This window comes from Scyliorhinus torazame, chromosome 8 (assembly GCF_047496885.1).
Source record: "Scyliorhinus torazame isolate Kashiwa2021f chromosome 8, sScyTor2.1, whole genome shotgun sequence".
Taxonomy (NCBI): Eukaryota; Metazoa; Chordata; class Chondrichthyes; order Carcharhiniformes; family Scyliorhinidae; genus Scyliorhinus; species Scyliorhinus torazame.
The window spans coordinates 24,792,618-24,807,843 of NC_092714.1; positions in this window are offsets into that span (position 1 = coordinate 24,792,618).

Genomic DNA, 15,226 nt, shown 5'->3' on the forward strand with positions numbered 1-15,226 from the left:
CTAGCACTGTATCATGAATTTGTCAAAGAGATGTTTGTTATCTTGTAACACGCGATCCAAACATGAAATATTTTAAATACATACGTGACAATAAATCAAATTCAAAATCCTGGGCGGGATTCCCCGACCCCCCGCTGGGTCGGAGAATCGCTGGGGGGGGGGGGGGGGGGGCGGCGTAGATCCCGCCCCCGCCTCCCGCCGAATTCTCCGAAGGGTGAAAAGTCGGCGGTGCATCAATCGCGCCGCCCGCCTCGGAGAATAGCAGGGGCGGACGCCAGACAATGGACTCCGGGGCTGCCCACATTCTCCCAGCCGGATGGGCCGAAGTCCCGCCGACGTGACCACGGGTCAGGTCGGCGTAAATCAAAACACCTTTTTAACGGAGTCAACCAGTGCTGATGGTTGGCGCCGTCCAGCGTGGAGGTAGGTCACGGCCTGGGAGGTGGCCGCAGGAGAGGGGATGGCGTGGCCGCAGTCTGTGTGTGTGGGGGAGAGGTGTGTGTGGGCCTGTGTGCGGCGGAGTGGGGGAGGGGGTGTGGGCTTCGGGGACGGGGGAATGAGTGCCGGATATGGGGGTATGAGTGCCGGGTACGGGGGGGGTGAGTGCCGGGGACGGGGGGATGAGTGCGAGGTACGGGGGGGTGAGTGCCAGGGACGGGGGGGTGAATACCGGGGATGGGGTGGGTGAGTGCCGGGTACGGGGGGGGTGAGTGCCAGGGACGGGTGCAGTGAGTGTCGGGGTCAGGGGGGTGAGTGCCGGGGACGGGGGGGGTGAGTGCCGGGCACGGGGGGGTGAGTGCCGGGGGCTGGGGGGGGGGTGAGTGCCGGGTATGGGGGGGGGTGAGTGCCGGGGATGGGGGGGTGAGTGCCGTGGACGGGGGGGTGAGTGCCAGGGCCGATGGGGGGGTGAGTGTCGGGTACGGGTGGATGAGTGCCGGGGACGGGGTGGGGTGAGTGCCGGGTACGGGGGGGTGAGTGCCGGGGATGAGGGGGGGGATGAGTGCCGGGTACGGGGGGGGTGAGTGCCGAGTCCGGGGGTTGAGTGCCGGGGATGAGGGGGTGAGTGCCGGGTACGGGGGGGTGAGTGCCGGATACGGGGGGGGGGGGGGGGGGCGGTGAGTGCCGGGTACGGGGGGTGAGTGCCGGGTACGGGGGGGTGAGTGCCAGGGACGGGGGGGTGAATACCGGGGATGGGGTGGGTGAGTGCCGGGTACGGGGGGGGTGAGTGCCAGGGATGGGTGCGGTGAGTGTCGGGGTCAGGGGGGTGAGTGCCGGGGACGGGGGGTGAGTGCCGGGCACGGGGGGGGTGAGTGCCGGGTGCGGGGGGGGTGAGTGCCGGGTACGGGGGGGTGAGTGCCGGGGGCTGGGGGGGGTGAGTGCCGGGTACGGGGGCGGGGGGTGAGTGCCGGGGATGGGGGGTTGTGTGCCGTGGACGGGGGGGTGAGTGCCAGGGCCGATGGGGGGGTGAGTGTCGGGTACGGGTGGATGAGTGCCGGGGACGGGGTGGGGTGAGTGCCGGGTACGGGGGGGTGAGTGCCGGGGATGAGGGGGGGGATGAGTGCCGGGTACGGGGGGGGGTGAGTGCCGAGTCCGGGGGGGTGAGTGCCGGGGATGAGGGGGGTGAGTGCCAGGGTCAGGGGGGTGAGTGCCGGGTACGGGGGGGTGAGTGCCGGATATGGGGGGGGGGGGGTGAGTGCCGGGTACGGGGGGGGGTGAGTGCCGGGTACGGGGGGGTGAGTGCCGGGTACGGGGGGGTGAGTGCCGGGTACGGGGGGGGTGAGTGCCGGGTACGGGGGGGTGAGTTCCGGGTACGGGGGTTGAGTGCCGGGTACGGGGGGGTGAGTGCCGGGTACGGGGGGGTGAGTGCCGGGGATGAGGGGGTGAGTGCCGGGGTCAGGGGGGTGAGTGCCGGGTACGGGGGGTGGTGAGTGCCGGATACGGGGGGGGGGAGGGGGGGGGGTGAGTGCCGGGTACGGGGGGGTGAGTGCCGGGTACGGGGGTTGAGTGCCGGGTACGGGGGGTGAGTGCCGGGTACGGGGGGGTGAGTGCCGGGTACGGGGGGGGGTGAGTGCCGGGTACGGGGGGGTGAGTGCCGGGTACGGGGGGGTGAGTTCCGGGTACGGGGGTTGAGTGCCGGGTACGGGGGGGTGTGAGTGCCGGGTATGGGGGGGGTGAGTGCCGAGTACGGGGGGGTGAGTGCCGGGTACGGGGGGGTGAGTGCCGGGTACGGGGGGTGGGTGAGTGCCGGGTACGGGGGGGTGAGTGTCGGGTACGGGGGGGTGAGTGCCGGGTACGGGGGGTGAGTGCCGGGTACGGGGGCTGAGTGCCAGGGACGGGGGGTGAGAACCGGATACGGGAGGGTGAGGGGGGGGGGGATGTGAGTGCCGGGGTCAGGGGGGTGAGTGTCGGGTCGTGGTATCGTGGCTCGAGTTGCGACGGGGGCCTGTGGCTGCCCCCCTCATCGCTGGGCGGTACACGCCTGCGGCACCGCATGAGACGGGGGGGTTGTCTCCCTATTGTTCCAGGTCTCTCCGTCTCCCTTGGTCGCCCTGGGGCATCCTGTGGGCGTCGCGTGCCAAAGGGTCCGGGTATCTCCGTATCCCGTGGTCGCCCTGGGGCATCCTGTGGGCGGTCGGCATCTGCGGGGATGCTCCTGCGATACACAATGAAGCATGCATGGTTAGACACGCAGGCGGTGATCAGGTGATATGGGGGAGAGCGGACATGGGGGAGGGGGGGATATGGGGGAGGGGGGATATGGGGATATGGGGGAGGGTGGATATGGGGACGGGCTGTCGGTGGCTCACTTGCTAGTACGCCCCCGACCTCTGCATCGGCAACCTCCCAGTCCTCCAGTCCGCCAGCCAGTTCCAGGGCCCTTTCCTCATGTACGGTGAGTGGCCTCTCATCAGCTGGGCCCCCTCCAGTCCTCTCATGCTCCCTATTGTGTGCACGCTTCTCCAGTGGGGGGCGGGTGGGGTGGCAGGGGTAAAGGGCAACAGTGTTAGACAGGTGTATGAATGCACGCCATCGGTTGCGCGTATAGTGCAGAGGTTAGGGTTAGGGTCGGTTTCACCTGGGGGGGTGCCGCACATGGGCAGGGAGGGGGGGGGGACTCACCCTGGCTGTCCTGACAAGGCCGTTCACCTTCTTGTGGCACTGGCTGCCTGTCCGTGGTGTCAGAGCCACAGCGCTGACGGCCTCTGCCACCTCCCTCCACAGACGCGGGCTGAGGCGTGGGGTGACCCTGCGGCCGTGTCCGGGGTACAGGGACTCCCTCCTCTCCTCCACTGCGTCCAGGAGCGCCTCGATGTCGTGGTCCTGGGACCTCGGGGCTGCGCGGCGGGCGGCCATCTTGTCGGGTCTTCCAGGGTGGGGGGGGGCATCTTTTGAGCCGTCACGCCGGTGACCCATCGCGAATGGCATCACGCCGCTGCTAGCCCATTCGGGGCCGGAGAATTTGCGTTGTTTGGGGAGGGCCGACGCCGGAGTGATCCGTGCCATTTTTGGCACCGGGGTCCCGGACATGGTGCCAGTTTTTCGGAGAATCCCGCCCCAAAACACTGTTTGTTTTTTACTTTCAAGATGGGGGCAGACAGAGTATCGGGGCTGGATTCTTCATTTCAGAGACTCAGTGCTGACGCGGGACTGAATCGGTGGTGTTCTATGACCAAGGAGTGCCGGCGGTCCTGGAGCAATTCAGTATCCGTTAATTGGCTGGCACCGGCGCCACATGGAACTAGAGCAATTCCAAAATGGTGTACGATTCGCCAGGGTCGGGATTGGCACTCGAGAGGCTGACAAGCTGCACCCCACTCCCCACACACCCTCATTCCAGCCAACAAGATGGCAGCACAGAGAGCAGCAGCATGGTTTGCAGATGCTGAGCTCGAGCCCTGTTGGGCGCCGTGGAGGAAAGGCGCGGCATCCTGTAGCCCGGGGTGGCAAGGAGGCTGCAACCCGCCGCTGTACACTGGGTCTGGGCATAGGTGGCAGTGGCAGTCAGCGCCATGGGCAACGCCACCCGGACCCGCCAGAAAAATATGCACACCCTCCTCAGGGAGATCAGGGTGAGTAACTAGCACCATTCCCTGGCACCAACCCCCAAGCCACACACCAGTGACCCTCCCCTCACCCAGAGGGCGACCAAGCCCCACCCACCGTCAGTCTGCTCGCACCCCACCCTCCACCACATGCCAGCATCCATACCACCCCCCATGGCCGGGTGCCCTGTTCACAAAGGCCACCAGCTGCCCATCCCCTGTGCTGCCCACGTCCAACTGCTTAACAGTGTGCATTTTCGGTCGTCCGTTCCCCCCCCCACCCCGCCCACCCCCACCCCATCCCTCCCCCGCCCAGGAGGAGGAGGCACACAACCACAGGGGGCGAGAGCAGACTAGAGGAGGCCCATCAGGACCTGTGGCCCCTCACCGTTGCGGAGAGGCAGACACTGGACCCAGTGAAGGGTCAGTCGCCGAGATGGAGATTGGCGTCAGGGAATGAAGTGAGCCCCCGTTGAGTTGCGGTGTCCCAATGGCACATGTGGCACAAACCCCACACCGCCCCCACACCACCCGAACACCCCAACCCGAGCACACCACCACCCCCACACCACCACACCACCGCAACTCCCCACGGTTCCCACCTCCCCCACACCACCCCACCACCGCCCCACCACACCCCACCACCCAGCTCCATCCCACCACCCAGCACCACCCTAACCCCACCACCCCCCCAACCCACCATCCAACCATGCGTCATGTCTCGTGTCTTGCAGGATCACCTGACAAAAAGCTGCAATGGAAACTGTTGAGGCTTAAGTCTCAACAGCCAATGAGCCAAGAGCCTGCCTTTGGGCAGAGCCCACATGATGTGAATGAAGAGTTGTAGTATCTGGAAATAACATTCTCGCTTCCTCACCCAAGAGCACTCAGGACAACCTTAATAATCCCACCCTAGCCAGGCTCCAACCAGCATCGACCAGGAGCACACCACCACACTCAAACCCCAAGCACACCCAACCCTAAACGCTAAACACAACCTGTACCCCCAAACCCAGACACTGTCCCTGCCCCCAAACCCCAGACACAACCCCTACCCCCAAACCCAAGACCAAGCCCCTACCCCCAAACCCCAACCCCTACCCGAAATCCAAGGCACAACCCCGACCCCCAAACACCTGACACAACCCATACCCCCAAACCCCAGACACAACCCATACTCCAAACCCAGGACACAACGCTAGCCCCAAACCCCAAACCCAACGCCTATCCCAAACCCCAGACACAAGCCCTACCCCCAAACTGTAAACCCAACTCATACCGCAAACCCCACACACAACCCTTACCCCAAACCCCAGACACAACCCCTACCCCCAAACCGCAAACCCAACTCCTACCCCAAACCCCAGACACAACCCCTACCCCCAACCTCAGAAACAACTCCTATTCCCAAACCCCAGGGCAGCCCTCAACCCCAAACACGACCCCTACCCCCAACCCCAGACACGGCCCCTATCCCCAACCCCAGACACGGCCCCAATCCCCAACCCCAGACACGGCCCCAATCCCCAACCCCAGACACGGCCCCAATCCCCAACCCCAGACACGGCCCCTACCCCCAACCCCAGACACGGCCCCTACCCCCAACCCCAGACACGGCCCCTACCCCCAACCCCAGACACGGCCCCTACCCCCAACCCCAGACACAGCCCCAATCCCCAACCCCAGACACGGCCCCTACCCCCAACCCCAGACACGGCCCCTATCCCCAACCCCAGACACGGCCCCTATCCCCAACCCCAGACACAGCCCCAATCCCCAACCCCAGACACGGCCCCAATCCCCAACCCCAGACACGGCCCCAATCCCCAACCCCAGACACGGCCCCAATCCCCAACCCCAGACACGGCCCCTACCCCCAACCCCAGACACGGCCCCAATCCCCAACCCCAGACACGGCCCCAATCCCCAACCCCAGACACGGCCCCAATCCCCAACCCCAGACACGGCCCCAATCCCCAACCCCAGACACGGCCCCTTTCCCCAACCCCAGACACGGCCCCAATCCCCAACCCCAGACACGGCCCCAATCCCCAACCCCAGACACGGCCCCAATCCCCAACCCCAGACACGGCCCCTATCCCCAACCCCAGACACGGCCCCAATCCCCAACCCCAGACACGGCCCCAATCCCCAACCCCAGACACGGCCCCAATCCCCAACCCCAGACACGGCCCCAATCCCCAACCCCAGACACGGCCCCAATCCCCAACCCCAGACACGGCCATTACCACCCAAACCCCAGACACAACGCTTACCCCTCAACCACATACATGACCCCTACTCCCAAACCGCAAACCCAACCCCCACACCCCAGACACAGCCCCTACCCCCAATACCAAACACGGCCATTACCACCCAAACCCCAAACACGGCCCCTATCCCCAACCCCAACCACAACTCCTACCCCCAAACCAAAGGAGAGCCCTTAACCCCAAACTTGGCCCCTACCCACAAACCCCAAACCCCAGACACTATCCCTACCCCCTACCCCAGACACAACCCCTACCTCCAAACCCCAGACGCGGCCCCTATCCCCAACCTCAGAAACAACTCCAATTCCCAAACCTCCAAACCCCAGACACCATCCTACCTCCTACCCTAGACACAACACCTGCCCCCCTGCCCCAGGCACAACACCTACCGCCAACCACAGACACAACCCCTACCCCAAACCCCAGACACAACCCCTACCCCCAAACCGCAAACCCAACTCCTATCCCAAACCCCAGACACAACCCCTACCCCAAACCCCAGACACAACCCCTACCCCCAAACCGCAAACCCAACTCCTATCCCAAACCCCAGACACAACCCCTACCCCAAACCCCAGACACATCCCCTACCCCCAAACCCCAAACCCAACTCCTATCCCAAACCCCAGACACAACCCCTACCCCAAACCCCAGACACATCCCCTACCCCCAAACCCCAAACCCAACTCCTACCCCAAACCCCCCAAAAAAAACCTACCCCAAACCCCAGACACAACCCCTAACCCAAACCTAAGACACAACTCCTAACCCAAACCCCAAATCCAACCCCGACCACCAAACCCCAGACACAGCCCCTACCCCACAAACCCAAACCAAACTCCTACCCCAATCCTCAGAGTCAACCCCTGCCCCCAACCCCAAACCCCAGACACAGCCCCTACCCCCAAACACGGCCCCCACCCCCAACCCCAGACACAATGCCTACCCTTAAACACCAAACCCCAGGCTCCAGACTTAGCCCCAAACCCCAAACGGCCCTTACCCCAAACCCCAGACACAACGCTTACCCCTCAACCACATACATGACCCCTACTCCCAAACCGCAAACCCAACCCCCACACCCCAGACACAGCCCCTACCCCCAATACCAAACACAGCCATTACCACCCAAACCCCAAACACGGCCTCTATCCCCAACCCCAGACACAACTCCTACCCCCAAACCAAAGTAGAGCCCTTAACCCCAAACACGGCCCCTACCACCAACCCCAGACACGGCCCCTATCCGCAAACCACAAACTCCAGACACAGCCCTTACCTCCAAATCCCAGACACCATCCTACCCTAGACACAACACCTGCCCCCCTACCCCAGACACAACACCTACCGCCAACCACAGACACAACCCCTACCCCAAACTCCAGACACAGCCCCTACCCCCCACCCGCAGACACAACCCCAACACCCAAACTCCAGACACAGCACACACTCCCAAACACCAGACACGGCCCCTACCTTCAACCCCAGACACAATCAATCTCTACCCCCAACTCAAGACAAGCCCCCTACCCCCAAACTCCAGGCACGGGCTCTAGCCCCAACCCCAGACACAACCCTAACCCCCCCCAACCCCAGACCCGGCACCTACCCCTCAACCCCAGAGGCCCTACCTCCAAACCTCAGACACAACACCTACTCCCAAACCTCAAACACAACCCCTAACCCCAAACCCCAAACTCCTATTTCACAAACACTTTAATTTACTTCAACAGACTCAGCACAAAACTTTAACATCACATCACCGGACACAAAGGCCACCTGAAGCCCCTTTACATATCAGTGTCAATTAATGGATACTTAACATAAATGAGACAACTAATTGGAATGTCTCTGAACCCAGTACTTAACAGTCTCCCCTTCTTTGGAGAAAAAAATAATTAGGTGAAAACAAAATTACAAGAAACTCAAAAACACACACACAATTTCCTCCCTTCTTTTTTTTTTCATTTTTGGAATTTAAAAAAGTCACAGAAACAGGCGCCCTTTATTAACAATATCCAAAAGTTTCTGTGAGCTAGCCCTTCTTTTTGTAAAACAGTCTGACAATTGATAGCTACTGTCAATCCATTTAATTTTTGCTATTTCCCCTCTGTCTAACATCTGTTTCAAACTTGCGATGTCTATCCTTAACCTGTTTTCATTGACACTTTTTGTAGAGTGCACATTTTCCCACAGGGATTTATTGTCAATATGACATTCAATAGGTATATTACCAAATCCCCTAATCCCAAAATTTATGTCAATATCTGAGATATATAAAAGGCCATATCCACCGCCTCTACAAGGCTTAACATCTCAGCAGCCAAAGTGTTTTTGACCACTCTCCTTATTTTCTTTGTTTCCCACACAAGAGGGCAACATTTACCATTGTTCCCGAAAGGAAAATTATAAAACCTCCTGCGCTTGAAACCCATCACATAAATTTGCATAGGACGCATCACTATAAACTATGAGTTTCAAGTGCCTAAGGTCACCTAAAACCGGAAGCCTCAAAACACACTACTGCATTTTTAGTTTGACCAATGCTTTATTTGCTCTCATTATGTCTTCCACTTTGGGATCATTCATTTTTGTACTCAACTCTAAGACATCAAAACTCACACCCGGTCTAGTCTGTCTACCTAACCAATTCAGTGCCCAATTAAACTTCGCAGTTGCTCTTTTTCCACCTTTGAAACCATTGCGTCTTTTTGTGAAACCCGGCCACAACTAATTGCGATTGGGCTGATGCTTTCCAAATAGGATTGCTGACGTAAAGTTGCCCCTAACTTAGCCTGTCCGATTTCCAGTCCAATATATTTAAATGCAACGGAAGCCTGACTTCCAATACTGAATTCTTTCCTCAAACCAGAGATTACAATAGCTTCAAAATCACTAGTCCCACCCCACAAATATCATCGACATGCATCATAAAGATGCCAGAAAGATTTCCTTTATAGTGCCAGTAAAACATTGCAGGATCTGCTTTCAACTGACCTTACCGAAAAATACCAGACTCGAGACGCATCATTTAATCCATATACACATTTGTTCAACTTCCAGAGTACCCCTTCTGTGTTAGCTGCCTCTTTAGGAGGACGGAGAAAAAGGTCTCTTCTGGAGCTGATGCCCCTGTAAGAGGGCAGCTTTTATATCTATAGATTTGCATTCCCATGCCTTTGTGGCTAATACAGCCAAGAAGATCTTTAAAATAACCTTTCCTGCCGTAGGTGAATCTACCCGTAAATCTTGATCTCATAAGTTTTCTTCAAATCCCCTCGCCACAAGCTTGGCCTTTGCCTATAAGTTCCATCTGGAAGAACCTTTTCCGTGCAAATCCATCTGTGGGATAGAGCTCTTTGTCCCCTATCCGGTACTTCCGTGTATACCCTCAATTCACTCCGACTATGCAGTTTTTGCTGTTTGGCATCTTTGATAACTTTTTTATCCAACTTATTGGAATCCACCAAAATCTCATGTGAATGTAGGCTACTACTCCTATTAGTATTCATAGTCTTACTCATGTTCCGTGACCTTGATAAACTACGTCCCCTCTCCCGCCTGGTATCTCGTTCTGTACTGCTACTGCTTGATCTTTCCCTTCTGCTGTGGGATGTCCTTTCAATAGTTCTCAACCTTTTCCTGCGGACCTGTTCACTATCCGATGTACTATCTGAACTGGCACTGCGTTTCTGTGCCCTCCATTTTTGAACTTTGTGTTCCCAATCCATTGTCTTGACTACCTCCCCTGAATGCTGTACATTCATCCAATGTTTATATTTTCCAATGGCCTTCCCTGCTCTACTAATAACAGTTGCATCCTTCCATTGACTAGACCCTTCAGGCAAGTATGTCACTTTTGTACCAACTTTTGGCAGTTGCCCTTTCGGAAAAATGGCCTGTTCTAATTCATCAGAAGTGTTGTGTTCCTCCACAGAAACCCTGTCTATATCAGTTAACTGCTCCTCATAGTTCTGTAACATGTGCGTACCAGATAACCCTGGTTCCTCGACATGTCTGTCTGCTCTGTCTAAATTTGAAAATTTGTAATCTGTACCCATTATCCTTGATGAATGTACCCTAACAGTTTGATTGCCATGGTGCAAAATAATTGTTTTGCCATCTGTGCCTCTGATCTTACCTGGGGCACGGGCTTGGAGGGCCGAAGGGCCTGTTCCTGTGCTGTACATTTCTTTGTTCTTTGTTGTTTGTTCTTTCCATTCATTAGAATTGTCTCTCTTATAGTATACTATGTCTCCTTGCTGAAAAACGGTATTTGGTGCCTTAAAGCTCTGTGAATTCTTTCAGAGTCTCCTGCTTCCAAAAAAGCTTTTCTACTGCTATGTAATGCATTTAAATGCTCAGCAAAGGCAGAGCTAATTGTAGTCCCTTCCCAAGCTGTAGGCTGGTCATCGAAAATGGATGGAATTTTAGAATTTCTACCAAACACTAATTGAAAGGGACTATAGCCCCCAAACATCTGCAAAGAATTCTTTGCATGTACCGCCCATGCTGAAGCTAAATTTAGCTTGCAGTTTGGTCTGTCTGCCAAAGTTTTCTGGAGCATGTCATCTATTACCACATGGTTTCTTTCACACACACCATTACTAAATGGACTTTCTGCAGCCTTATTCAGAGCTGTGATATTCACGTTTTCACACATATGCCTAAACTCATCATTAGCAAAGTCTCCCCCATTGTCCGTAAGGAATTTTGCCGGTGGGCCCATTCCTGTCCCTATCCATTTTTCCACGGTTTGATGCAGAATTACTCTCTTTTCTTTACTTCATACAATCGTTGATTGACTAAATCTGGTTGCTAAATCTACAAAATGCTAAATAAATATATTATTGGCTTTATCCCAGATCTTAAGGTCCATGGCCACAATGTCATTAAAATCCCTGGCCAAAGGTAGGGTTACTATCGGTCGTGCTGGTGTCCTTCTGTACTTCCTACAAACTTCACAGCGATCATTAACCTATTCTACTAGCTTCGTATAGTCTTCATCCCTTACCCCTGCATCCATTAATACATTTTTCAGCCTCCGAGGAGACGGATGAACAAATTGCCTATGGAGTTTTAATACAACAATCAGCTAATGTCCCATTTTCAACTGCCATTAACACGTCCTTAACAACTGTACTTGAATTATTATTTGTCAGTAATGGAATACAATAGTGTCCTAACTGTGTAAATTGTAAGTCCACCGTCTTTCCAAAAACTGTTGCCTTATCCTGTTCCACATCCAGTTTCATGTGTGCTTTCTTTATCGATGGTCAGCTCAGAAGCAAAGGTATATCACTTGATACAACATCCGTGCTAATGAAATGATTCACTCCGGCAATATTGCAAGGGATCACCACTCTTTTCAGCGACTTCAGAGTATTATCATCCCCAAACCTGAAACTTGTGGGACTTTCAAATTCCTTAACCTTGTTACGATTTTCAGCATTCAAGGAGTCCTGGTAACATTTTAACCAGTCAATTCCACACACAGTAGATGTGCAGCCACTGTCCAATACAGCACAATTGAAGGATTCTGCAACCAACACCCTCACTACTGGCGTAAACCTGCATGTTAATAGGACAATGCCTTCTTTCTGGTCACTATCGTTTTCCTCTTCTGACTCTTCCGTGTCTTGTGTCGCTTCAAACACTCTATTATAACGTGTTGGACAGTTGAAAGCATAATGGTATAGAGAGTCACATCGAAAACATCGATTTATCATGCCCTGTGCATTTCTGGGGTTCACCTTCCTATTGTAGGTTCTAACTGGGTTTCTTTCTTCATAATTTCCGGTCCCGATCTCCTTCTATAGTCTTGGAACCTATTTGTAGCCATACGATTTCGCCATCCTGTTAGTAGTGTATCTTCCATATTCTGCTTTATTGCAGGCTGACCTATTTAGGTCTTCAGAGTCATCGGAATCGAATGGTTCCACAGAAACCTTTTTAAAGCTTCTGTCATCTGATCGAATAAGGTATCCTTATCTGCAAACTGAACTCCTGTCAAAACCAGGAGCCTATCCATGTTGCTCACTCTAGCACAGTTAAGTAATTTAAAGGCCAACACAGACGGTGGAAATTCCAGCATGTGTTTCTGCAGCCTTTTATATAGTCTGCCGAATTCCATTATATAGTCTTCAATGGAGAAATCTTCTATTTATCAAATCCGACCCTGCTTTATACGCACTTAACAAGTCATCCTTCTTAGAAATCTTATCCATATAATGTAATAGCGTCTGCAGATCTTTTTCTGAGTCTAACTCTTCCAAATCCAGCTCAGAAAACACTTTGCTCCGGATTTTACTGCCATATGGTAGAGAAAGAGCCAATGCCATACCTTGTTTTCTCTTTCCCAAGGCAGTTGCCTGAGTCCACATAACTACTGCACTTCTCCATTGGTCTTACGGTCCCCTTTCAGAAAATAAGGGGGGGTAGTCATGTCTGGCCATCTTTATCCTAGGTTCTGCCATATATCTTTGGGGGGTTTTCTTCTCACTCACTCCTTGGTTTAGTCTGGAAAAGTTGTATCTTTCAACCCTTCACATTTGCACAGCAACCATCCTCTGCTACCATTTGTTAGATGTTTAGCTGCTGTTGTCTAAAGAGTCAAAGGTTCTGCTCCTAGTCCACAAACACCTTTAATTTACTTTAACAGACTCTGCAAAAAACTCTAACATCACATCACCTGACACAAAGGCCACCTGAAGCCCCTTTACATATCAGTGTCAATTATTGGATACTTAACATAAATGAGACAACTAATTGGAATGTCTCTTAACCCATTACTTAACAAGGCTTTGATAGTAGGGCCAGGGGGTTGGCGATTCTGGTGGGTAAGAGGGTGAGGTTTCAGATGGTGAAGGTCATGGCCGACCAGGGGGGTAGGTACGTAATAGTAACAGGTGCATTGGAAGGGAGGCTGCTGGTGTTGGTTAGCGTTTTTGCTCCGAAGTGGGTCGACCTGGGATTTATGAAAAGGGTGTTGGCTGCCATTCCAGATTTGGATACGCAGCAATTAATACTGGTAGGGGACTTTAATACAGTGACCTCCTTTGTGATGGGGAAGGCGTTGTCAGCTGGGGTGAGGAAGGCAGAATATTTTGCAATCATCAATTCGGACCATGCTCCACATTGGGTGGACATGGTCACAGGCGGCACGGTAGCACAGTGGTTAGCACTGTTGTTTCACAGCGCCAAGGACCCGGGGTCAATTCCCGGCTTGGGTCACTGCCTGTGCGGAGCCTGCACGTTCTCCCCGTGTCTGCGTGGGTTTCCTCTGGGCGCTCCAGTTTCCTCCCACAGTGCAAAGATGTGCGGGTTAGGTGGATTGTTTATGCTAAATTGCCCTGTCATGTCCAAACGTTAGGTGGGGTCGCTGGGTTACGGGGTTAGGGTGGAGGTATGGCCTTAGGTAGGCTGCTCTTTCAGGGGCCAGTGTAGACACGATGGGCCGAATGCCCTCCTTCTGACTGTAAATTCGATGATCTATGAGAAGGAGCCGGTTCAGAGGCCGGCATGGAGGGTTGAAGTGGGACTGTTGGCAGACCCAAATTTTTGTATCAAAATGGGGAAGGTGATTAAGGATTACGGAGGGTTCAATACGAATGGGGAGATCTTGCCGTCAGTGGTATGGGAAACATTGAAGGCGGTATGGATGGGCGAGGTCATCTCGTTTAATGCACAGGTGGACAGGGAGGCAAGAGAGGAACGGCAGCGGTTGATAGAGGAGATATTGGAGATAGATGGAAGGTACGCAGAGGATCCAATGCTCGGTCTTCTGGCAAGGAGGAAGGGGCTACAGACGAGGTTTGATCTTCTGTCCACAGGAAAGACAGTTCAGAAGCTGAGGCGGACGAGGGGAGTTGTGTATGAGTATGGGGGAGAAGGCCAAAAGGCCAGCCGCTTGTTGGCGGGCCAGCTCCACGACAGGCAGTGGCGAGAGAGATTGTTCGGGTTATGAATGGACGGGAGAGCTGGTGGTGGCACCGGAGCAGGTGAACAAAGTTTTGAGGAGTTCTACAGAGGTTTGTATAAGTCAGAGCCTCCAGAGGATGAGTCAGGTATGAGGGAGTTCTTGGGGAGATTGAAGTGTCCTGAAGTAGGAGAGGAGGAGAGGGCAGGATTGGAGGAGCCAGTGGGGGTGCAGGGAGTGCAGGTGACGAAAGGGAGAATGCAGACACGCAAGGTTCGTAAAGGGCAGGCATTTGTCATCAAATGTGTGGCATCTGATGAATGTGGTGCTTTCTCCGGCGGGAGGGAGTTGGAGGTGGTGACGCTGGATGTGGAGATGGCGTTTGATTGGGTGGAGTGGAGCTATCCGTTTGCGGTGCTGGACAGATTTGGGATTGGGCCTAAGTTGGTGACATGGGTGAAATTGTTGTATAAAGATCCGATGGCGTGAGTGCGAACAAATGAAATGAATTCTAAGGAGATTTGGGACATTTTCAGGCTACAAGCTGAACTTGGGTAAAAGTGAGTGTTTTGTGGTGCCTTCTCCAGGGGTGGGAGTCTGAGTGGGAGTGGGGGGGGGGTGCCATTTCAGGTGGCAACTACCCACTTCAGATATTTGGGAGTGCAGGTGGCCCGGGATTGAGCCTGGCTTCGTAAGTTGAACTTTACGAGTCTGGTAGGTAGGTTCGAGGCAGATCTATTGAGGTGGGATCATCTTCCCCTCTTGTGGTTATTCGGGTGCAGGCGGTGAAGATGAATATTTTGCCGTGCTTTTTATTTTTATTTCAGTGTTTTGGGTCTTTTTGCCGAAGTCGTTCTTTAAGGGCTTGGACAGAATGGTTTTGTCGTTTATTTGGGCGGGTAAAGTGGCTCGGATTAGGAAGACGGTACTTCAGAAAGGGCGGCAGTCGGGGGGCGGGAGGGGGGGGGTATATGGGGGCAATTTCGGCAGCA